The sequence below is a fragment of the Lepidochelys kempii genome, chromosome 2, assembly GCF_965140285.1.
Source record: "Lepidochelys kempii isolate rLepKem1 chromosome 2, rLepKem1.hap1, whole genome shotgun sequence".
NCBI classification, from domain to species: domain Eukaryota; kingdom Metazoa; phylum Chordata; order Testudines; family Cheloniidae; genus Lepidochelys; species Lepidochelys kempii.
Genome location: NC_136381.1, coordinates 85,656,972 through 85,682,150, shown reverse-complemented (window position 1 = coordinate 85,682,150; position 25,179 = coordinate 85,656,972). Strand labels below are relative to the sequence as shown.

The window sequence follows — 25,179 nt, the reverse complement described above, 5'->3', positions numbered from 1 at the left end:
ACCATAGAACCATGCTCTTCCTGGGAGCAGGAGAGTCAATAGTGTAAGGAGAGACATGCAGATCCACTGACTCAAAAACACAGGGGTGGGGAGAACAAAGTGGTCACATCTGCTACTCTTTCTGTTCCCAGGAATGCAGCTACAGCTAGGCTGTGCAGGAGCTACACATTCTGGCCCTTGTTGAAATGGATCTTTACGGGCCCACAGCTGGGCAGATGGTTATTGGTACCAGTGAAAATTCAGATTCAATTTGCTCAATGCACAGCAGTTTATTGGAGAAAGAATTACTCAGTCAATAAAAGGTTATATAATACGTCTCCCTAATAAAAAAAGAACAGGAGTACTTGTGGCACCTTAGAGACTAACCAATTTATTTGAGCATAAGCTTTCGTGAGCTATATCCAATGAAGTGAGCTGTAGCTCCGAAAGCTTAAGCTCAAATAAATTGGTTAGTCTCTAAGGTGCCACAAGTACTCCTTTTCTTTTGGGGATACAGACTAACACGGCTGCTACTCTGAAACCTCCCTAATAAGCCTCCGTTCCCCAAGCATAAACCCTCAGTAACTATGTTGGCCTTACACAGTATCCTGATTGGCAAACAAAGCAGGTATAGCTACCAGTCCTAGATAGAGACTTCTTTTTCTTTTCTTCTCTTTTTTTTCTCTCAAATGTCCCCCAAAGCAGGGTCTTGGTTACCCCGAGGCCCTCTGGTTCAAAAGTCCTACAAAAATCCCTCATAGCAGGGTGTTGGCTGCCCTAAGACCCTCTGTCTTACAGCATCACAGAACTCTTCAGATGTTAATTGGGGAACTAAGAACTGTACATATGATATTCTTAACATTTATACCCTCGGCTCTCAAAGGAGTCACATGTCCTCAAAATATGCCCTGTGGACGTTTCATTACTTGTTTTTCCTAATTAATATTTTAAAAGGAACTGCAAAACAGAGACCAAAGATCAGTTGATATTTACCCTCTCATCAGTTGTTCACTTGAGCTCTTAGGGTGGTGCCATCCAAAAGGGTCATTTTGACCCTGGTCAGCCTGTGTCAAGCTCATTGATTGCGTGTTTTTGCATTTTCTCTACTTGGTGAGCGGGCCATCGGCTGATATGTTCCAAAGTTCCATGTTGAAACACACACACAGATAGAGCCTCCGATCACTCTCAGTAAATTTCCATACTAAGTGTCTGATGCTAAGAGAACCCTGCTCCCAGAATCCTCTATCAAATTCAGACATATCAAGCCATACCAAAATCATGTTTGTCTACATTCATTCGTATCAATCACAATAATTCCTAATAATTTAACACCATCCTAACAGCCCTCACCTGTTGTAAATCAATGCACTCAGTGGAACTATGCTGATTTATACAAGCTGAGGATTTGGCCCTCTACTTGCAGATGAGTTGAGAGGATCCTCTTGCATAATAAAACCTGCATAAAGTCCTCCTCCTTGCGGTGGTGTGATCACATTTTAAAAATTGGAGGGGACGAGAGGTGGTAATGAATTACTCCTTCAGCCACTTTGTTTAAACAGGATAGCAAAAAGTGGGCATGTCCGTCTCACTCCCCTGCCCGTCCTCCTAATGGGGTTCAGGCTTTGTAACAGAAACCAGAAGATATGAGGGTGATGATTTTTTCAAATCTTTTAAATTATTTATGGTTGCTTAAAAAAAAAAGAAAAAGAAAGAAAATAAGAAACTCTTGCTCTCTGACGTGCAAAGATAACCATGACTGTATCCATTCTACTGCCTCACGCAAGCACCACTTCATTCTACATTCAGGTTGCTAGAAGCCATCTCATATTCCACCTACCATTTTTCCCATGTTCTGTTAATTCTACAGTCTTTCCTAATTTTTTCCCTTTTCTTGTGTGTTATCTCACGCTTGCAGTTGCTTGAGTTCCTTGTCTCTGATCTCTTTCCCTCTACAAGGCCACTTTTTCAACTGGTTTTCATCGTCAAAAGGCTTTTTCGGTCCTTTTATCAAAAATGTGCCGCTTAATTTATACCATTTAAAATATCAAGTGTAAGCATTATTGGATGTATGCTGGCAACGCATCATAAACTTCAAAACATCTTGAACAATTGTGATAGCACAGTTCTCTTCTAAACCAATGACTAGTAAGAAACAACTTCCAAACTACAGTGTTATGAATGTGAAAGGTCATTTTTCTGTGTGCACGATTTATCCATGTAATTTGCACCCAATCGCAGCTGAGGGATTTACATAAAATGTGTGTTGTTTCATCATACAGTAATAGTTCATTTCCAATGCGTTGGGAGGCTTGCAGCTGAAGGCAGAGAGCCTGCAGTACGTAGGTGCCATTATTAGCCTGTAATGGATGCCTGGAAGTGAGAGATATCTTTTCAATAAATTGATTTTTTCTTAAGAATGAGAAAAGCTATGTTAAAATGTTTCCTGTTTTAAAATAACTCTAAGCATCAACCCACATAAGAAGAATGTCCATTCTTTTTGTACTTGAAAGGAAGTTTTGGTGGTTTAGAAAAAAATTGGGTGGGGTAGGGTATGAGTAAGAGAATGAAAGATGATTGTAGATGATCCCAGAGGACTGAGGAGAGAATGTGGGTTGGAGAATATGGCCCTAAAACTATAATCTAAAGAAACAGATCTTTAGTCATTTGCTACTCCTTTTCCAGGTGCCTCTTTAAAGTCCGGAGAGGGGAGCACCTGCAGCCCTATACTGGACATTGCAGAAGGATTTAAAAGACTGCTGCATGTTTCCATTCTTTCTCCTGTGTTTTAGGAATTACTGGGTTATTCTGCCTTTTATTTTGTCTTTCCAGGCTCTTCAGGGTCACATTTTGTCCTTTATTACCACTTTAACCATACCTTTTGTGGGGTTCACAACCTCAACTGGTAGTTTAATTCCATCTTATAGCATCCATGTAATAATCTCCTTTGCCCTTGCCTCAGGCTGATTCACAGATAGGCAGTAATGCAATAGTCAGCCTAGGTAGAAAAAAGAAGATCCTTTTTGACCCATGCAGTTAGCCAGAAATTCAGGGGTTTTGCAGGTTCTTCCAAGTTAGGAGGAGAAATTGATGATGGAGTTAGGTAATTTTGATGCAATCTTGTGTACATTCTTTGTAAATAAACAAGTCCTGTTTCTGTGAACACAGGAGGAATTGAACAACAGGAGGGAGGTTTTCTTGCTCACAGCTCCAAACCCTTTCAGCCAGCACTCGGCTCAAAAAGTGCTCTTTCTCTAGGCTTTTCTCAGGGCCACATTCCTAGTTTTTATTCAAGCTGTGTCGGTTGTTTCCTTGCTGCCTTCTCTCTAAACTTCTCTGTACCTTTTTCCTCACTTTCACAGATGCAGTCTTTCACAAAATAATAGACACCAAAACCCCTCTGCCCACATGTGCCTTGCATGTATCTTTGTTTTGGGCGGTGATGTGGCTGGGGTTGGGGTGGAGACCCCTATTGTTTCAGCTATCTGGTTCTATAAAGGAATTTAACCATTTCTTACCACCATTTTACATGATGGGTGGTGGTAATTCCCACCCCGTAACAACAGATAGTAGGTCTGTTAGATGGATACAGAAGGAGGGGAAAGGAGTATCGGGTACCTCTCCCTAAAGGTGGTATAACAGATATATTTGCTGCAGATATCAGACACAGTTACAATAAAATCTACATGCACTTAATAGTCCAGGACTAGAAACCTGTTCCACCTACTCCAGAAATACTGGCCTCTATTAATTCACGCTTTCACTGTCAGTAATAGGCAGCTAATGAGGAAAATAGGAAGGAGCAAAACCTCTGGCAAATAAATTGTAGAAGTATCATAAGGCAGGCCAAGAAAGAATTTGAGAAGCAACTTGCTAAAGAGGTAAAAACTAACGGTATTTTTTAAGTACATCAGAAGCAGGAAACCTTCCTAAAAGGCAGTGGGGCCACTAGATGACAAAGCACTCAAGGAAGACAAGGCCATTGCAAAGAAGCTGACCAAATTCTTTGCATCAGTCTTCACTGCAGAGAATGTTAGGGAGATACTCACATCAGAGCTATTTTCGGGTGACAAATCTGAAGTACTATCCCAAACTGAAGTGTCAATAGAGGAGGTTTTGGAACATATTGATAAGTTAAACAGTAATGAGTCACCAGGACCAGATGATATTCACTCAAGAGTGCTGAAGGAACTCAAAAATGAAATTGCAGAACCACTAACTTTAGTATGTAACCAATTGATGAAATCAGCCTCCTTACCAGATGACTAGAAGGTAGCTAATGGACTACGGATTTTAAAAAGTTCTCCAGAGGGAATCCTGGCATTTACAGGATGCCTTAGTGCTGGGGAAATTGATTGAAACTATAGTAAAGAACAGAATTATCAGACACATAGATAAACATAATTTGTTGGAGGAAGAGTCAACACAGCTTTTGTAAAGGGAAATCATGCCTCTCCAATCTATTAGAATTCTTTGAGGGAGTCCACAAGCACATGGATAAGGGTACTCAGTTGATATAGTGTCCATGGATTTTCAGAAAGCCTTTGACAAGGTCCCTCACCAAAGGCTCTTAAGAAAGACATGTAGCCATGGGTTAAGAAGGAAGGTCCTCTCCTGGATCAGTAACTGGTTGAAAGATAGGACTCAAAGGGTAGTAATAAATGGTAAGTTTTCACAGTGGAGAGAGGTGAACAGTGAGATCCCCCAAGGACCTGTACTGGAACCTGTGCTGTTCAACTTATTCGTAAGTGATCTGGAAAAGGGAGTGAACAGTGAAGTGGCAAAGTTTGCAGACAATGAAAAAAATTATTCAAGATAGTTAAGTCCAAAACATACTGCAAAGAATACAGAGGGATCTCACAAAACTGGATGACTGGGCAACAAAATGCCAGATGAAATTCAATGTTAAGTGCCAAGTAATGCACATTGGAAAAAACAATCACAACTATACATATACAATGATGAGTTCTAAATTAGCTTGTTACCACCCAAGAAAGAGATCTTAGAGTCACCATCACCATGGATAGTTCTCTGAAAACTTCCAATAATTGAACAGCAGTGGTCAAAAAGGCTAACAGTATGCTAAGAACTATTAGGAATGGGATATAAAATAAGGCAGAAAATATCATAATGCTACTATATAAATCCATGGTGTGCCCATGCCTAGAATACTTTGTGCAGTTCTGGTCACCCCATCTTAAAAAGGATATAATGGAACTAGAAAAGGTTCAGAGAAGGGCAATAAAAATGATTGGGGTATGGAACAGCTTCCATATGAAGAGAGATTAAAAAGACTAGGATTTTTCAGCTTGGAAAAGAGATGACTAAGTGGGGATATGATAGAAGTCTATAAAATCATGAGTGGTATAGAAAAAGTGAATAGAGAAGTGTTATTTACCCTTTCACCCAATACAAAAACCAGGTGAAAATTTGATGAAAGATGAAATTAATAGGCAGCAGGTTTAATACAAACAAGAGGAAGTACTTTTTCACACAGTGCACAGCTAACTTGTGGAACTCATTGGCATGGGATATTGTGATGGCCAAAAGTATAACTGAGTTCAAGAAAAAACTGGATAAGTTTATTGAGTAAAGGTCCATCAATGACTAAGATAGTCAGGGACACTGTACTTGGGGCATCTCTAAATCTCTGACTACCAGAAGCCAGGAGTGGAAGACAGGGCTGGATCACTCAATAATTACCCTGTTCTGTACACTCCCCCTGAATTTCTTGTATGGGTCACTGAAGAAGAAAGGATACCAGGCAAAAAGGACCATGGTCTGACCCAGGATGGCAGCTCTTATGTTCTTATCCTCTAAGTGGGCCTGCCACTCGCTCACTCATAGACACCCGGCCATGATTGTACATTGCAGCAAAGACTGTCTTAACTGCTTCTGGCCTGGGGGTATACCAGATTAAGTTACATGAGGTAGTAGGACCAAGAAAAGGAAAGAGAAAAAGGAGAGTTCCCACCCAGTCACTTGCTACAAACTCCTCTTCTTAGAGACCCAAAATAAACAGATTTAATCTAGGCTGAGTATAGATATCCATGGCCTCAGTTATCACAGGTTTTACTTGTCATCAGTTTCCTGAGGAGAGCCTTCCTTTTAACTTGGTACAGAATTTTATTTGATCACCTCTCTCTCACTTAATGGGTAATGACAGCACATTCTTACATGGCCTGGTCTACACCTAAAACTTAAGTCAACCTTGCTACGTTGCTCAGGGATGTGACAAATTCCCAGACATAATTAAGTCCTGGTGTAGACACCGCTAGGTCAACAGAAGAATTCTTCCATCAACCTAGCAACTGCTTCTCAAGAGGGTGGATTTAAATCAACATTGCTGTAGTAAGTGTCTACACTACTGCAGTGTAGCTGCAGTGCTACTGTAGCACCTGTAATGTAGACATACCCCAGAGGACTCAGTCCCTTATAAATGCATACTCCACTGACATCTGGCCGTGACAATATTTTCAAAAACTTTTGGTCCCTGTGCTGGTCAGCACTGGTCATCAAAGTCTATAGTGGACAGGAGAGCTATTATTGGATGGGGGCAGGATTCTTCCTTTTTTTTTTTCTTTCAGTGAAACCAAATGAATCTGAAATAATCAGAGAACTGATAGGATATAGCAACTCTTTCAGGACCGCTCAAATGTGTAGCGTGGGGTTTCATGCAAAATTAAGCTCCCTAACTCTTCATTTCATTCAGATTCAACTAGATAATTATAATATGTTTAAACATCATAGGCTCGATTCTGCAAGTATGTAGCTCTCACTGTAGAGGCATAGTTACAGCCTAACCAGAACTGACGTCTTTTTTCAATCTATCTTAAAATTCAGTCTCAACTTCCATGAAGGCCTTATTTAGCTACTTTTTATCCAGCTCTTTACTGGCTCTGCCTCACTCTTGGCATTTTCTCCAGCTGTGACTCCTCACTAACTGAAAATCAAACTGAAAATCCTAAGAATTAAAATGTTCCTAAATTACTCAAGTATCTGTTTCTTTATGGACAGATTTGCCCTTGGACAAAAACCTCTGAGAAGTCTAACAGAACTTTGAAATAGCTGGTGCTCAGTCAGTTCCAACTTTCTCCCCCGGGTACATGTGCATTTTATTTCTAAATACTGCCTGCCACAAGTTCTTTGTTTATTTCAATTGCAGTTTTTCTATTCGGTATGCAATCCCCTTAGATATTTGTACATAAAACACCTACCCTGTCTTGGCCGGATATCCAAAGGAGGAAATAAAAGCAGCCTATTTAGCTGAAGAATCTAAATTAGCAAGTACTGAGTAAAGGATATTTTAAGTTTTAAAATCATAATTCAGTTCACTTTCCAAAACGAAAACCTCACAAAACAAAAAAGCCTTGTATCCCAACCAAAGCTGTGCGACAACTGATGTACTGTGTAGCCCGCAGATTACAAAGGGACCAACAACTTGATTTTATTTTATTTTTTTGGTTGGTTGGTTTTGGTTTTGTTTTAAACAGAGATTTTTGAAATCTCAAAAACCGTCATGGGACAGGAAAACTATTTTCTACCTAGCTCTATTATTGTGTGGCTTTCCTGTTTGCTCTTCCCGCAGTCCCTTACTAGCTTAGATCAGTACACTCATTCAGAAAATTCTAATAACCCACCATAGTTATAAGTAGCTTTACTTCACTAACTAGGATATTTACAATATTCATACTATTACACACTATTATATCACACTCTATTATATGTCAGCAACCATAGATTAATGCGTAGCAGCTTTTCGTCTGTCACAATGTTTATGTGATACTCAATTTCATTTTATTAAATATACATTTGAAAGCATATTTGGGATCCTTACTTTAAAGTAATATCTAGCTTTGTTAGCATGGCAAAGTGCTCCTTCTGTGCTCTCTTCATAGCTACATGATATAAAACAGGGATTAATAAAGCAAAATCTAAGAGGAATGTTTTGTTTGTTTGATTGATTGTTTGTTAGCTTTCCAGTCAAGCTACAGTAATAGTATGACTTTTGCTTTCTAAATGTCTTCTTCATGCACTGTGCACGGGGCATGTCTCCATCTCTATATCAAGTAGTAAGATCAGGTTCTCGATTTTTCATTTTAAAAGCAAGGATAAAATACAGTTTTATGTGGAAAGCCTGTTTCAGCTGCAGTTTAACTGTCTTCTAAGAATTCACAAAAATTTTGCCAGACTTCAGTGAGCTAAGTTTTCTATTTCATCATGTAGTATTCCATCCATCTGATCGCTAATTGAAGGTATCAGTTTTCTTTTTATTTAACTCTTTTTTTTACTTTTAATCCCATTTTCCTTGTTCCCAACTCAGAGTTTGTTTCTATATCAGCCAGTATATCCATATACCAGAAAAATACAGTACAGTTTGTGATTCTTTTCTCATCCTCTTATGACTATCATGTATGATACTTTTTTCTTTTTACCTGTCTCACTTACTCTTTCCCTCTTTAGCTTCTTGAGGTCAGCCTGCTCTTAGCGAATTCTTTGTTTCCTTGGTCAGCCATCCACACTTAGAAGAGCTTTTTGTCTATCATATCTTTTGCCAAATCATCTTGGGGGAAAAGTATATTATTCAGCTACATGCCCTATGTGTAAGAATTGTTGAAAGTGTCTTTCAGTTTGATGAAGCTAACTATAGAATATCTGATTGTGAGAGTTAATAGGGGTTTGACAGGATTAAATGAAATAAGAAAGCATGGATTTATCCAGAGAAGGTGGCTTTATCAGACATGCATAGATAATCAGTTAGTTTTACTAATTGAACATATTGGGGGTTCATTCATATATAGTTTATATGGTGTAATTGTGATTCCTTCATTTTGAATGTCTTTGTATATTTGAATTAATTTAATGTTTCCTCTGGCTGCCTTTTGTCATGTCGGGAATGGGAGGATTTAAGCAAAAGTTGGATTCCCTTCTGCCTTAAACTCCTGTACTCTGCTTGCATCATACATATGTGACACTTTGGGGATTCACCCAAACAAGTAAGGGGTTGTGTCACTCCTTGCCCCGGAACCCTGGGTGCTTAAGTGTTGTGCAGCTTTGGCTCAGAGCTCTGACACCAGTAGCCTGCTTTTACAGCCCAGTGACCTCACCCTGGCCTCCACCATCCTGGTTACTTCTAGCAAGGTGACACCAACAGTCCTTCCAGTCCCAAGTCTACCCAAAACCAGCTCCTTTGCAGTGCTCAGCCCCTCTCACTGTAGCACGCACAAAACCTTAGCAAGTTTGCTGCTATGTAGACAGAACGCAGCACAAGCCTGGCAGTTGATTGAGAATGTTGCTCTTCACTTTGAAACACTGAGATGGTTGTGGAATAAAACAAGATTAAGTTTTTTATCAAAAACAGATATTTAAGTGTTACCAAGTAGAAGGAATTTAGAAATTGTTAAACAAAGTAAAAATTCCTAAGACTCAAACCTGACTTAATAAACTCGAGCCTTTTGTTCAAAGTAGTTTTCTCACCACAGTTATTCTTCCAGCATGACTGGCCAGTTCTTTGAGCTCTGTGCTGGATCCTGGCTAAGTGCTTGCTTTCTTTGTCTCGTCCAGTGAAAGATGCCCAAATGGCTTTCTCGTTCTGCTTATATCCTCAAAGTTTATCCTTGTTTTCAAAGTCAGGAAGCCCTCCTGGGGGCTCCGCTTGCCGTGTCCACCAGGGAGCTGATACCATGTTAATTTTTGCATCTCCTCCCGTCACCGTGGTAGTTAAGCGGCCATCTCCCCCACTCGCTGGTTTGATGGCCTTGTTTACCTTTTATGTATATGTCTTTCTTTTGTTTCTCTTTGCTCAATTTACATTAGAGACACATTCAAGCAGGCAGGACCACATTTCTTCAATTAAAGCGGGGTGAGTTAAGCTCTACCTGCAAACACATTTTAAGAGCATATTTCCAGCACATATTTAGAATTTTTCATACATCACCCATATACACACACAGCACAATCATAATGATGACCAGCACTTACCCGTTCTCATATGACACCTTACATGACACCTTTTAGATACAGATGACAACAACAGTGAGCTGGGATGCATTGAGCTGGTCAGGCCAACTGAGACTCACTGCTACATAGCAGGGAGCCCCTTGCCTTCTGGCATTGGGGTGCTTTTACAGTCAGAACATGCTTATGTGAAATTTATATGCATCATTGTGTGATCAAAGGTGCCAAACCCATTTTGCGCAGATTCAGGAATCAGATTTGGTGCGATATAGGCTTTTTCATCAGAACAGGAGTGTATGAGTTCACATGCACCAAAATTTGCCCAGTGTGATTATTTATTACAGCTGCACCCAGATCCCCAGTGAGACTGAGATCCCATTGCGCTGAGTGCTGAGCAAAGACACAGTGAGAGACAGTCTGTGACCTAACAGTTTTACAGTCTGAGGCCTCAATCCTACAAACACTTATGCATGTTATTAACTTTACTCATGCGAATAGTCTCACTGACCTCAGTAGCACTAATCAAATGATTAAAGTTAAATATATGCATAGTGTTTTACCAGCTCAGGGCCTAAATTGAGACAAAATGCAACAAGCTGATATAAGAAACAAGTAGAGGGAGTGGAGGCGGTGTGATGAGTGTAACACTGACTGAAAGGTGGTTCCGTCACCTGGCCATGGGCACACGTTGCAGGCTTGAGAGTTAGTTATTGGTTATTTTGTTAAAGATATCAATACATTTGAAATTTTAATGATGTCAGTGGTCCCCTGGGTAAATATTGTTTCAAATCAATAACTGGAGTCTGGCATCAACATATTTTCAACTAACTTCTTTCGTTGCCTGAACTATGAGTGGGTCTAGGCATCAGTTCTGATACAAGAAGAGAATTCTGATCTCAAGGAAACAAATTTTCTCTGCTAATCTGGGCTAAAATCATGGGTGGCAAGTATCGTAGGTGCGGGGGGCTGTGCCTCCCCAAACAGCCTAGTGTGACCCCGCCCATGCTCCACCCCAGGCCAGGCCCCCTCCTGCAGTTCCCAACTGGCTGGGGCTGGCTGGCCTGCCTCCTGCAGGGACTCAGGTCGACTGGTGCTGGGGCCATGCTGCCCGCCCAGCACTCAGACCATGCTGCCCAGCGCATCAGGGCTGGGGACACTGCAGCCATGCTACCTGGTACTCTGGGTTGGCCGCCCGGTACACCAGGGCTGGGGCCGGGGGCCACAGTGAGGGTGCTCTGGGTGGAGGGAAGCAGAAAACCAGGAGGAGCAGAAGGGGAGGGGTGAGGCCTTGGGCATAAGAGAAGCGGCCGGGAGCTAGCCTTCCCCAATAGCCGGGTCACTGGCTACCCATGGCTAAAATTGTTGTGTGTCCCAAAATATAAAATAAAAATTAGACAGTTTCCACTTACTAGATGAATTATGAAAGGACTATATAGCCCTTGTCAAGAAGACTGTATGCAAATTAGTCCTCAGTTCCAATGAAACAAGAGAATTCTGATTCATATTTTGCCCTGTAGAGATGCCACTTACAGCTGAGCAGAAAATCATTCAAATTTTACCTTATATGGAAGTCTTACTAAGCTTCTAATTATTTTTGTTGACCTTCTCTATTTCTGCTGCATCCTTTTTGAGATGGGAGTGACCAAACTGTCTTCAAGATGAAGATATACTGTAGATTTGTGTAGTAGCATTACATTTTCAGTATTATTCTCTGTCCCCTTTTTAATACAGTCTAACATCTTGTTCACTTTTTTAAATATAGCTGTGCATTTAGCAGATGATTTCACTGAGCCATCTACAAGGGCTTCTAGGTCTTGTTCCTGAGTGGTTACAGTTAATTTAGAATCCATCAATGTGTAAGAATAATTCATGTTGTTCCTTCCATTGTGTATTACCAGGTGCCTTTCTGCACTCATTTTCAACTGCCAATGTGTTACCCAATCACTTAGTTTTAAATCCTTCTGAAGTTTCACATAATCCTCTTTAGACTTCACTAACCTGAATAATTTTATGTCATCCACATATAATAATTTTAGCACATTGAGATACTATTGGACTTTGCAAGCACTCACAAACAGGTTTCTTTGGTTCTTTGAAACAACTGCGTCATTTTGTTTTTAATCAAAACCTTTGTAAGAATTTTTAATAAGTGGATTTAATGAGCACAGCTCCTGCAGGGTCTCTCTACTACAGAACAACTCCTTTGGAGCCATTGCACTTCATCATGTCAATAATCCCATTTCAAAGCTCCCATATTGGATATTTATTTACGTGCTCCAATACATACTATATATTTTCAAACCTCCTAAATATGTATTTATACAACAGTTCATAACAGTTATTGGCTTTTGGAAGCGGCTGTGGACTATTGGCACATACATTATTAAGCAGTTCTCAAACCAAATATTCTATTGTTTTTTAAAAAAACCATAAAGGAGAAACCCAAAGGAAATGAAGCAGCAACAATAAGCATACATTTAGTAAGTGATAAGGACATGACATATACATCCAAATGTAATTTACCTTCTTATGCCTTGGTATTGCAGTACGTCTGCACTCATCTCATTTCAGTGCTCGTCACTGATTTCAGATGCTTGCAATAACAAGGCACAATAGGACTTAAAAATACAGAAATGTAAAAAAGTCTAATGTTGTTATTTGTAAAGAGAGAAAATTTAGCTGTCTTATTAGAGCCTGGTATCTGCTTGATCAAAGACATTACAGGCAGGTGCTGGTATTTGATCCTAATGCTCCTCCAACCATTGTTCTCCCTAGAGCTCGTCTAGATGGAATAAATGGATATTCTGGTCTTCAGAAATTACTTTCCCTATTGACAGGTTTCAGAGTAGCAGCCGTGTTAATCTGTATTCGCAAAAAGAAAAGGAATACTTGTGGCACCTTAGAGACATCTGATGAAGTGAGCTGTAGCTCATGAAAGCTTATGCTCAAATAAATTTGTGAGTCTCTAAGGTGCCAAAAGTACTTCTTTTCTTTTTCCTTATTGAATTTGGCTTTGGTCAGCTGGGAGTGCCCTAAAATTACATTCTCCTTAAAATTTAGTAAACTGTCTAAAAATAATTCCTAGTCACTCTGATCACAGTTGGATTTGAGCTACACTATCAAAGGAGAAAGACAAATAAATAATCCTGCAGATCCCTCTAGTAGGACATATCTTCTGTTTGTTCTGCTGCAAAAGACTTCCAGTTTTTGTCCTGAAGCTTTTCATCAGTACGGCCAAGGAAACAGTGAAACCCAACTTAATAATCGCATTCTTTTTGTCGTAATGATTCTCCAGTAAGCTGCCTGTTTATTTAAAATAAAACTTAGGTTGGAAAGTTTGAGAGAAAAGTCAAAGATTTGTGCAATATTGTAACGAAATAGATGATGATTATGATACACTTTCTTTAAAGTAAGTTAGGACTTTTTGGCTTTAAAAGTTGTAGCTTTCTTCTTGGCTTCCTTCAATTAAGTTAGCACAGTGTGTTACCTTGTTACTTTGTAAACTGCCAGATAAAATGAACTAACTATGTCAGAAACAGTATCATTAATACTGTGTTATTTTAGAAATGCTTTCAGCAGGTCAGAAATTAACGAACTGTGCATAAAACTGAGGCAGCCCATGCATTATAAAAATAATCTGGCTGTCTCAAAATGCCTTTAGAAAATCTCACTCCCTGGACCCAGTGTAGTGTATGAAAAATAATTTACACCTGTCACATTGATATCGCACTTTTAAAGAGGTGTTAACTCACTCAGCTCTATGAATGCTTACTTGGCATTTTACCTGCAAGTCAAAGATATCTAAAGTTTAGCACTATAAAAAATGGTTCTAAGAATAAAATGTGTATTACTACGTTGCACTTCACTTTCTGTATGGGTGTTCTGTTTTAACATGCTCTCTTCAATAAGGCTACTGCACCGTGGTACTCACCTTTGTTAAATTCCCATTCATGTTATTCTCACTGTGGATCTGACCTAACTCCCATTAAAGTCAATGGATGTCTTACTATTTACTTCAATGAGAAGTGGATTAAACCCAATAATACAATCTTTTTGCAATGCTCAACATGCTTGTTTCCTTGGGATGTTGTTATAAGGAGGGTGCAGCATAATCACCATTCCCCAAACACAGAGAGTTGAGTTTCCCTTAAAATGTTAATGCACAACTCATTTTATTCTCTGGAAAAGACAAATTAATCACAGCGTTAAGGGCAAGAAGTTAGCTATTAAGCTTCCACTGTCAACCTTACCACTGTGCTTCTTAGCTTTGCTCCACGTTTCACTGAGGCCTTATTTACATGGGAGAATTGTATCATGTTAGAACATGTGTTAATGACGGTGAATTCATTATAAACAAACACTTGTGTTTATCATGTCGTCTGGTCATGGAGACAATGTTAAAAAGGACTGTCTTTGTCTACACTGCGTGTTTAACATCATGTTAATTAACACCTGTTCTAATACAATGTAATTTCTCAATCTAGACAAGGCCTGAAACCCCCCTCCGTAACTCTAACTATCCTCACAACTCTCATGCCTTCCAGCCTTCAGGTACAGGCTACCAGACTCCCTTTAGCCTCCCCTCCATTTTTCCAGTACTGGGATGGGACTATATCCTTTCCTTGTGGAGGATCTGAGAAAGTTAGGAGGAGTGCAAAGACTAGCAGCGTGTCCTGTAAGTATGGGTGGGACTGTTGGATGACAATTTCAGGAGATGCTGAGCTCACATAATGAAAGTTCATGTGTCTATAAAGGAATAGGCGTTTATACAGTTCTAGGTTTTTAATATTCTAACCAAGAATTGTTCATAGTATTCCAAGGAACATGTCCTCCTCGAGGGGCAACTGGTTTGATGGTGTAAAAATAAGCTATTTTTGAGTTATCAGATGACCAAGAAAGGTTGGACTCATTTTATAATACAGAAATGTGCTCCATCCCACAAAAATAGCTTGTTCCAAAAATGTAGTTCTCAGTTATGCCTGATCCTACAGGGAGGAATGGGTGAACAATGTTTTAATCTTACTTACTCCCCCTTAACTCCAGCACACCCTTTCACAGCTGTGCAGAGCAGAGCTGGATGAAACGTTTTGGACAAATTGTTTATACAGTGAAAAATGCCATTTCAGTTTGACCAATAGTATTTGCAAATTTTACATGAATTTGTAGAATAGTTTTGGACAAAAAAATTATCTAAATTCATGAGAGGACTTAGGAGCCATTCACAAAATCAGAGGAGGCGGTGGCAGCAGCAGCAGTAGCCTTATACCCAATAGCCAATGGTTAGGCGTTCACCTGGGATGGGAGTGACTTGGGTCTCTCACCTGCTACAAAGTGGGGATTTGTACTTAGGTCTTCTACATCCCAGGTGAAGTGCCCTTAGTACTGGCTTATGGGATATGAGGGGGCACCTCCACCACCTCCCATGTCATTCTAGACCTTCATTTCCTTTGCTTTTATTTAGTTAGTTTTTAATATAAATGCTTAGAAACAAAATATTTTGTCTGACCCAAAACAAAAATTTTGTCAACTTTTTTGATTTGCTGGAAAGCCTGAAGAGTTTTGGTTTCGGTTCAGGAAGAACGGACTTTTTCTTTTCCATTTGTCAGCACTTTCTGTGAACCAAAACATCACTTATTCACCCAGCTCTAGTGCAGTGACATACGAGGGCGTCTCTTTCTCCGTCCAAGATCTCCATGGGCCGTGTCTAGGGTAGGAAAAGAAGATGCACTTAAAAATGTGTTAGCTAATATGTTGTAACTAGCACATGTTTAAAAATGGGTTTGCTGGGTTTCCTCCTAGTGAGCAGATACACACAAGGTGCTTGGTAGGCATAAAAAATAATGCCTTCTTCAAAGGTCTCCTCCTCATTAATAAGACAGACTCAAATAGTGAATGGAAAATATTAAACATGACAGATAATGGGTGAGGAGCAGTAAACTTAAATGGATTTGGAAATTTGTGGGGACTGCAGCAACAAAGCAATTAAATTTCATTATATAAGGTGCAGAGTTATTTGCTGTCTCCCCCCACACACACCCACCCGGTCACACTTGCTCTTTCCCCAGTAAGTTTACTACATTTTTAAGTGTAAAATTGCAACCCAGTGCACTCTGTCATGCTGTAAAAGTGAGCTATATTTTTCTTTTAGAATTTATATGGCAAGTTTTGTTGTTTTATGGCCTAAAAGTGTGAGGTGCTGTGTATCCTCAACTGCCAGCACCACAGGATTGGTCCATAATTTCCATATGCCTGATGTCAGAGAAGCATCTCATTCATTTCCTTTGCTGCAGAGGGTTTTACGATGAGAAGAGACTGGGTCAGGGGAATAAATGTGTGGGAAGCCAGCTTACAATGTCTTTTGAAAAATATAAACCTAGCTTTTATGGTTCTTGTTCTGATGAAAGCTTCAATCTCAGAGGCAAGCTTTAAGCTTTTACCTGTCTCCCTGTGAGAAAAGCTCCCTAAGCAGTGATTTAAAAAAAGATTCCTATCACTCCCAATCTATGAGAGTCTTTAAAAGCCTTCTTTTTTCATTGTTCTCTTCCCTCTGGAAAATAGGAGTGATGTAAAGCATGATTTGTAAATCATAATTTCTGGACAATCTCTTCAAATGGAATTGTTTGTTACTAGATAACAAATCTTGGGGAATGTATACCTTCTATTGCTTACTTGTCTCGGAAAGCAGTCATGCCACAACATACACACAGCAAGGGCCACTTACTTTTGAGCAATGGCTAGATCATCCCCTTGGCTTACATGAATAAATGAGACCCAAAATCTGTCAGGGAGGACAAAAATTGTGGGAAGGGCAGATTGATGGGGTATAATATGAAAAGACTCCGAGCTTGTAAAACTAAACTGGCTCTTTATTAAGAGAACTATTTCCAGACATGCTGTAACTGCAACTAGCATTCCTAGCCATTTGCACACACAGACTGGCCTTCTGGTGTCTCCTGCAAACTCTTCCCTCCTTCAACCTGTGCTCCTCCCTCCAAATCCCCTGCAGATTGCTACATCTTTCCTTGTACTAACTTTTGTTGTGTAACTTTTTGTTTTGTTGTTGTTGTGTATTTTGTACAAGTTTGCTGATTTCTTGGGGCCAGAGGTACTAGTATATAGTCCACTGTAGGGACACAGCCTTTAGTACCATCCCATTGCAGTGTATTAGGCCTCATAATTTGTAATTGTATTCCAATCCATTCAAAATGACAAACTGGAGAAACGGTCTGAAGTAAACAGGATTAAATTCAATAAGGACAAATGCAAAGTACTCCACACAGGAAGGAACAATCAGTTGCACACATACAAAATGCGAAATGACTGCCTAGGAAGGAGTATTGCGGAAAGGGATCTGGGGGTCATAGTGGATCACAAGCTAAATATGAGTGTAACACTGTTGCCAAAAAAAGCAAATGTTACTCTGGAATGTATTAGCAGGAGAGTTGTTGAAAAGATTGAAAAGATTGGGTTTGTTTAGTCTGGAAAAGAGAAGACTGAGGGGGCACATGATAACAGTTTTCAAGTATATAAAAGGTTGTTACAAGGAGGAGGGAGAAAAATTGTTCTCCTTAACCTCTAAGGATAGGACATGAAGCAATAGGCTTAAATTGTAGCAAGGGCGGTTTAGGTTGGACATTAGGAAAAACTTCCTGTCAGGTTAGTTAAGCACTGGAATAAATTACCCAGGGAGGTTGTGGAATCACTGTCATTGGAGATTTTTTAACAGCAGGTTAGATAAACACCCATCAGAGATGGTCTAGATAATACTTAGTCCTGCCATGAGTGCCTCTTGAGGTCCCTTCCAGTTCTGTGGCTCTATGATAATCCATCAAGTCTGATGGTTTTCAAACCAGTCTCCCATTTCTTGTTTGTTATTATTGTTGGTGGGGGACGTGCTTCCACCCTGTTGCCATCTTCTTTCTGTTGAGTGGTGCCCTGTTGGTCCTCTGTCTTGCTTATAAATCTTGTTTATGGCTCTCCTATGTCAAGCTAGCTGATGGCTGAGGCTCCTTCTATGTCCTCCTGGACTTGGCTTTCTGTCACTCCTCAGCAGTTGTCTTTGGTTTTATCTCCACTGCTCTCCTGAGTGTGTATCTACCACCTATGATTTGTGTCCCAGTGTACCTTGAACAGTTGCCTTTTGCCATTGCATTTTGCGGCTATTTGATGATTGGATCCAGACCTTCTGCCCTGTGCATAGTGGCCTCAGATCCAGAGCTCCTTTGTTGTAGCAGGCTGTCCCCCCTGCTTAACTTAACTGCTTCCGTGTACTGTCTGTAGGTTCTCCGCTAGGCTTCAGTATACTATCCATCATGAGAAGCAGAGTCTTGGTGCTCCAGCCCATCGATCTTTGTGCTGGGCTACTACTTAGTTCCTGGGAGGGTGTATTGCAATGGTTCAACAGTGCCAGGTAGAGATCTTTTCCTGTCTGTTTTGCCTTTGCCAGCAGTCTCTTGGCTCTCTTTTGTGCTGACTCTGCCTTCCCTTGCTTTGTGGATACCTAAAGAAATACCTCTTGTGCTTAAATTCCCATTTGGCACTGAATTGTTTGTATCTTGCAAAATGGACCTTCATTTTTTTTATCACAGTTCTTGCCTGAGTATCCTCCAGGCAGTCTACCCTCCCACAAAAAATTGGAGTAGTAATTTAGTGTGATGATGTAATTCCTGTCATTAAAAATGAACAAACCTACACTTTTACCAAGGCTGGGATTTCATGTGGCTATTGACTCTTGTGTTGTCAATCCTTATATGCTTTGCACACCTCACCTCTGAGTTTGGCATTCATGCCTGACCAATAGTTACACTTCCTGGCTCATCTCAGGCATGCCTCTATTCCCAGGTATGAAGCATGTATCCATCTCATGAAGTTAGCTTTTAAATCGGCTGGGATTACTATTAGACCCCTTTTAATGAAATCCAGTTTTGCGCACACAGCTCGTCCCTCATGTAGGAGTAAAGAGTAACCTCCGGTGGCTAACCCTGGAGTATGAACTGTTTTACTGCCTGCAGCACCCCATCCTGTTCAGTGCTGTGTTGGATTGCCTGGAGCATCCCATCAAAGACATGAAGATATTGTAGCATGTTGATAGACTCGATTTTCTGTTCCACTGAACTATATGTGTTTCACTTTGTAAGGTATATCCTGCTCATTGTATCTGCCACCAAGAGTGACTTTCCTGGGCAGTACCTTGTCTTCACCTCATAGTGCTGTAGTCTCAATAGCATGAATTGTGGTTGCTTGGGTGTACTCAGCAGTGACTTCTTCATGATGTTTTCTAATGGCTTGTAATCAAAATGCACATCCACCTTGTACCCACAGGTTAGGGCGACCAGATGTCCCGATTTTATAGGGACAGGCCCAATATTTGGGGCTTTTTCTTATATAGGCACCTATTACTCCCCATCCCCTGTCCTGATTTTTCATACTTGCTATCTGGTCACCCAACCATAGGTGCACTGATGGAATCAAAGTTTTTTTAAGGTCAGGCTTGACAAAGCCCTGGCTGGGATGATTTAACTGGGAATTGGTCCTGCTTTGAGCAGGGGGTTGGACTAGATGACCTTCTGGGGTCCCTTCCAACCCTGATATTCTATGATTCTATGAATCTGTCTATCTGAGCATATCCCCCATAGCTGTGTAACATAAGTATCTATTCCCTCTTCTGCTTCTTGGTTTCAAGTTTGTAACAGCGTGCTCAGAGGGCTGGGTGGCCCAGTGATAGGCATGCCTGACTTCTGGCCTCTTTCTTCCCTGGCAGAGGTGCCACAGTCCTTAAGGAAGGGTGGTGTGGATCACAGGCCCTTCTTTTCCACTAGATCCCAGCCCAGGGCCCTGTGTGAAGCAACACCGACAGGGTCCTCCCAGCAGAAAGTATAAATCCACTGGCCTGGGCTATTTTCTATCTCAGTCTTTTCAGTTTGGCATGTGGCCTCTATATTCTAAACAGTCTATAGTGGCTCAACTCAAGTGAACCTTTTGTGGTGCCCTGCTGCAGTCTCAGGTCCCTCTGGGCAGGGTGGCTGTAAGATTGGTGGGGCACAATGTCTCTATAGTTAACTCACATTGTTCACTTACAGCTGGGTGCTCCTCGGTGCTTCTTCCCTGGTGGCTATCCTGGCTTTCCGGCTCCTAGTGATGCTCCCCTCATGTAGGGAAGCAACTTGCTCCTGCGTCTTTGCCAGTCAGCCCTGAACTGAGACACATTCCCTCCTTTTCTTCTCCCCTCAGGCCTGGCATTGACTGCAAGTACAGCTGGGCCCATAGGCTCTCTTTAATCCTTTCTGTGCTGGAGTGAGGTTTCTCAGCTTCATTACAAAGTTAAAAAATAAACAGTATCTCTCTATAGCCTGATTCTGTCTGTGGTCACAATGCTCACCAACCCCTTTATCAGTTGTTCCAGTGTTTCAGGTATTATTCCTGGCAACTGTCACTCACTTCTCATCCTTTTTACCTATGAGATAGTAAAAAAGCTCTATCTTCATTTTCTCCTCTTTATCCTCCATGGTCAGCTCTTTATACAGACTCATTCTTTCTCCCAAGGTTTTTTGTCTGGAAACCCAGCACTCCCAGTGGACTGAGTCCCTCCATGCTGTTTGTTTGTTCTAGTCTAGATACTGCCTTGTTTTCCTGTTGTTCACACTGTGTTCCTTGCCGTGGGTCTCACTAGACTGATCACTGCCACCATGTTTCATGTACTACATTCTGGGTAATAACATGAAAGGACTCCATGCTTGTAAAACTTAACTGGCTCTTTATTAAGAGAACTATTTTCAAAGATTCTCCTGCTGTATCCTAGCCATATGCACATAGAGATTAACTTCCTGGTGCCTCCTCCAAACTCTTCCCTCCTACAGTCTGTGATCCTCCCAAGTTCAGTGCAGACATGGGACATGACCCTTTACTTTTACCACCATTGAAGAGGTTGCAAGAAGGTACTTTGCTGACCACTGTCTCCAACCTCACCTGCCACCTTTCCAGAACCTAGCAGCCATGGAGAGGGAGCAAGGACGACACATCCAGTATGTATTCTGGCCAATATCTTCTGCAGAACCACAAGGAAGGATTAAACTTCTTGTTCCAGGCCAGAATCTGGCCCTGTATAAGTAATAATAACTAACAATCTCTGTGGATGTATCAGAACATATAGTGTGTCTCTAGGACTATACAAATGCAACCATTCTGGCTATATGGCATGAATCACTGAAGGGATTAATCACAAGAACAGTATTAGACATCCACTACTTTTCCTGGGCTTCCAGAATGTCTATGTCACTATTTCAAAAATATGCACCAAAAGCTTTCCTCTTTCTTTCTTTAATTGCTTGGCAATGTGATAATTATTTCAATTGGCCCTGAGGCCTTGACTACTTTGTCAGTTTCTGATGTACCACACTGGCATCATCTGGCATAGTTTTTACAACTAATTTTTCCTCCTGAAAAATGTGTTATTGTCATTGGAGCATGACCTTTGTTTCTTTAGGAGAAAAAGAAGCCAAGGGAAATTATTAATTCAGGCTGTCAGTGATATCTAGCTCATTTGTATTGTTGTGGGAAACATTTTACATGTAAACTAAAATTGGGGCATATTTACCTGTTGGCAATTAAGCAAAAAATACATGGGTGGGATGAGGCAGACCTTTTCACTGGGGCAGTTTGCAGCTGAAAAATGAACATTTTGCAAAACTTACATTTGCGCAAAGCCTCCCCCAAACTATTAATAAGTCACAAAATGACAGGTTTTCATAGGAAAAGTTTAGAATTTGTGAAATTAGATTAAATTAGGAAAATCTTTAGCCTAACAAAAACTGTTTGATGTCAGTGCATTCATTTTATGAAACAAAAACCGATAATGTTTCATACATTGCAGGTGTGTAAGTCATCTGCCACTCAGTTCTCCTTTATTCATTTCAACTGCTCCACTGAGTCCTGTCTGATTATTTACTTCATATATGTCTATCTACCGAGCTAGGTCCCCCTTTTTTTAAATGGGAACTGACGACATTATGATGAAGTCAGTCTGGTTCTGAGTCCACAAATCAGGCAATGTCCAAGTCCATTGCCTTGATGGTTTATGCTTGAACAAGGTATTCGTTAATACTAAGTTGTTTTCAGTTACCAATTGCATGAGTTTCAATCCTCTGCTGTTTGCCTTGCTTTGTCATTCCCAAACACAGCTGCACCATTCTGGGTAACTCTTGGGACCAATATGTGCATTCCAGTTACCTTGTACAATTAAGATGTATCAACACTGAACAGCTGCTAACTTCTTATTGATGTTACCATAGAATTTTTCAGCCTCAGTCACGAGTCGCTGGAAAACCAGTTACATTACAGGAATGAGCTGACAATCCGATGATCATCAGCCCCAGTTTGTTGGCCATCACGTATGGGCTGATCTGCTTCCTGATCAGCAGCACAACTGCATGCTGCCTTTTTTCTGCTGCCCCCACTTCAGATTAGCATGTTTCTTTCCGCAGTAATCATCATTCCATTCCCAGTGCATCTGGAGTCTCACAAACCAATCAAACTCCACTTATAGGACAAGAGCTCATTTTGTATTAGTTGTGGGTAACCTGCTTTCAAGGTACAAACTTTCCATCTGCCAGTGGAGAACATTTGCTTAGCCAGTTTAATTTGCTTGAAATCCAGTTGCCCCTTCTCAAATGCATCACTGGAATTATCCAGTGCAAAATGTCAGTTCCCCCCCAATATTGTATCTAACATATCGTCTCCGCTGAAGTGTCACCAAAGCATTGTAAGCGATTATGGACAGTAATTATGGTGGTGTCCATCCCCTCTCCAGTATCTACTGCTGTTGTCTTCCTCCACTTTGAGAAGCGTGGCATCCCTGGTTTGAACTTGGAGTTTTCCTTCTTCTAGGCAGCTGCCTGCCAAGGCTGAAGATCCCCACCTAACCTGAACAGTCTGGTTTCTTTTAAAAGGCACCAGACACTCACCTTTTAAAAGAAAGTTTGGCTGACGGGGGTGGTGGTTTTGCTGGCCATTTGGGGCATTTAATAGAAGTTGGATGCTCGTTCCCAGCCTCACGATGGCCATAACAGCCCTTGTTAGAGGTCTCTAAGTCTTGCTTACATATGAATTTTGCTGCTTTGTTGTACAGCAAGCTTCTCAGAATTGCATCATTAATTGTATTTTATTTCTATGAAAAAGGAGCTAGACATGCAGCAGAGCTCAGGGTAGGGAAATGTATCTTTAAGAAGAATACAGAACATACACATTTAAAATGTCATACATCAGGTAAAATTCCCGTTGGATAATCCAGAGACCTTTCTGCCAGGGTCACGGTCCCACCACTCAAAATTGTGTGATCGTAGGGTGGTAGCAGAGAGAGAGTAGGCGAGGTGACGGGGTATTCAGCCAAACAAGGGAGGAGAGGGTGCTACTTCTAATGTCACATTTCCACCACCTGGTCCTTGTTTTGCATAGAATAGGTCAAACATACAGATTGTGTGTGTTTTCCTTTCATTTCATGAGGCACACAGAATTCAATCATAAAATAATAGGTTATACCTCACCCTTAGTATAATTATACCAAGTTTAGCAGAGAGACAATTTTCCGTTATAACCATTTTCTCTTTATCTAATCATACGTAGCACGAGGCTTCATAAGTAATTTGTCTGGCTCCATTTCACCTTATGATTTGCCTTTCACTGAAATCCATTTTTGAACAAGGTGTTATAAATATAGTATAATTAAATATGTTGCATTCTTTCAACTGGTAGAATAGAAAATGTGAGTATAAGGTAGATGGAATTGGGAAAATAGAAGCTGTGTTACATTTCAAATCCATATCCTGTGTGGCCAAGGATGGGAGTGCTTTTGTATGTGCATAAGAAGCGCTAAGGTGGATTTGTCTCATCTCTTTTGATTGCCTGAAGGGAATTTCATTATATGTCAAAACTCATCACAAGGATCGAGATCAACGCAGAGGTACACATCTGTTAACTCTATTTAAACTAAATAAAACTGCCTAATCTTTAATGTATGGATTGATTCATAGTCAGGGCCACCTATGAATTATGTACAGTACTGATGGTCTGAAAAGTCCTGGGTTAACTCCCCCTTTTCTGTTGTACACACATTCTGAGTGAAATACAATAATATCCCTTGCTAAGTACAAAAGGCAGCAGTGTCTCTCATAGGTGGAATGGATTTGTCATTGAAATAAAGGGAACCCAGATAATCCTTCTGAAATAGCAGAAGGGAATGCTATTGCGTCATGTCTTCTGAAATCTGTGAGGATATCTGTGAAATCAAAACAAAATCGGGAAAGCACCGCTCGTCTTAGCACCTTCTTCTTAGCATATGTGCAATGTGCCTCAGGTGGCACGTGACCAGGATACATGAATTTGGTCCCCTGGTTGGATCATTAACTTCCCCAGCCCGGGCTGGGTACTGACAGGGAATGCGACATGAACACTGATCCATGCCTCCCAATGTAATATGAGTGTTTTACAGACTGTGAGGCACAGTTGTACAAGAAGTTTGGGCTTGCCACAGCCAAGATATAATTCAGAACTTCACAGGTAACAGTAAATGTTGAGGTTAGATCATTCCAGTGTATAGAGTTGGTCTAGAATTAAAATGGTAAAATATTTTAACAGATGCACTCCTACTTCCAGTTCTGGGAAAGAATATGCATTGTACAGATAGAAGAATTTACTGTTATGCAACGATTATTTTGTCGTTTTGTTAATGTGTTTCTATCCTATTAACTTTTAGCCAGTCTATCATTTTTGTTTCTTCTTGACAAGAATTGTAAGGGTTTGCATTTGAAGTTGTCCTCTGGCTTTTTACATCCTTTGAGCCAAAGTATTTCATTTGCATCTGCCTTTAAATTAGTGTAGAGATTAGGTCCAAGCCAAAAAGTTCAGATCTGAATCCTAAATTCTCAAAGTAGAAGTCATTTGTGGTTTTGGTAAAGGCTTATTACTAATGAAAAGGAGGGGGAAATGAACTATCTTAGAGGCAACTGCAAAATCCATAACTATAGAGGTCCTACCACAATGAAACAAAATCCCATAGTGTTGTCCACTCTTCTGAAACTAGTGTCCCACGGCCGATATCAGGGTCCTCTTTCTGCCAAGTGGTCAGATTCTATGGTTTTGTAGGTTGGCTTCCCAGTGAATGAGAAATTAGTGATGCAGAGTCTATGTATAGTCTGAAAATATGTCTACACTACGAGTTAAGGGTGTAATTCCCCTGCTATTGTATGCATACTT

General features: G+C 40.6%; 1 protein-coding gene across 10 annotated transcripts in view; it reads left to right on the top strand.

The window, feature by feature from the left end:
- Window positions 1-25,179, top strand: part of DLGAP1 (DLG associated protein 1) — a 634,214-nt gene that overhangs the window by 501,463 nt on the left and 107,572 nt on the right. The gene's annotated exons all lie outside the window — the stretch shown is intronic.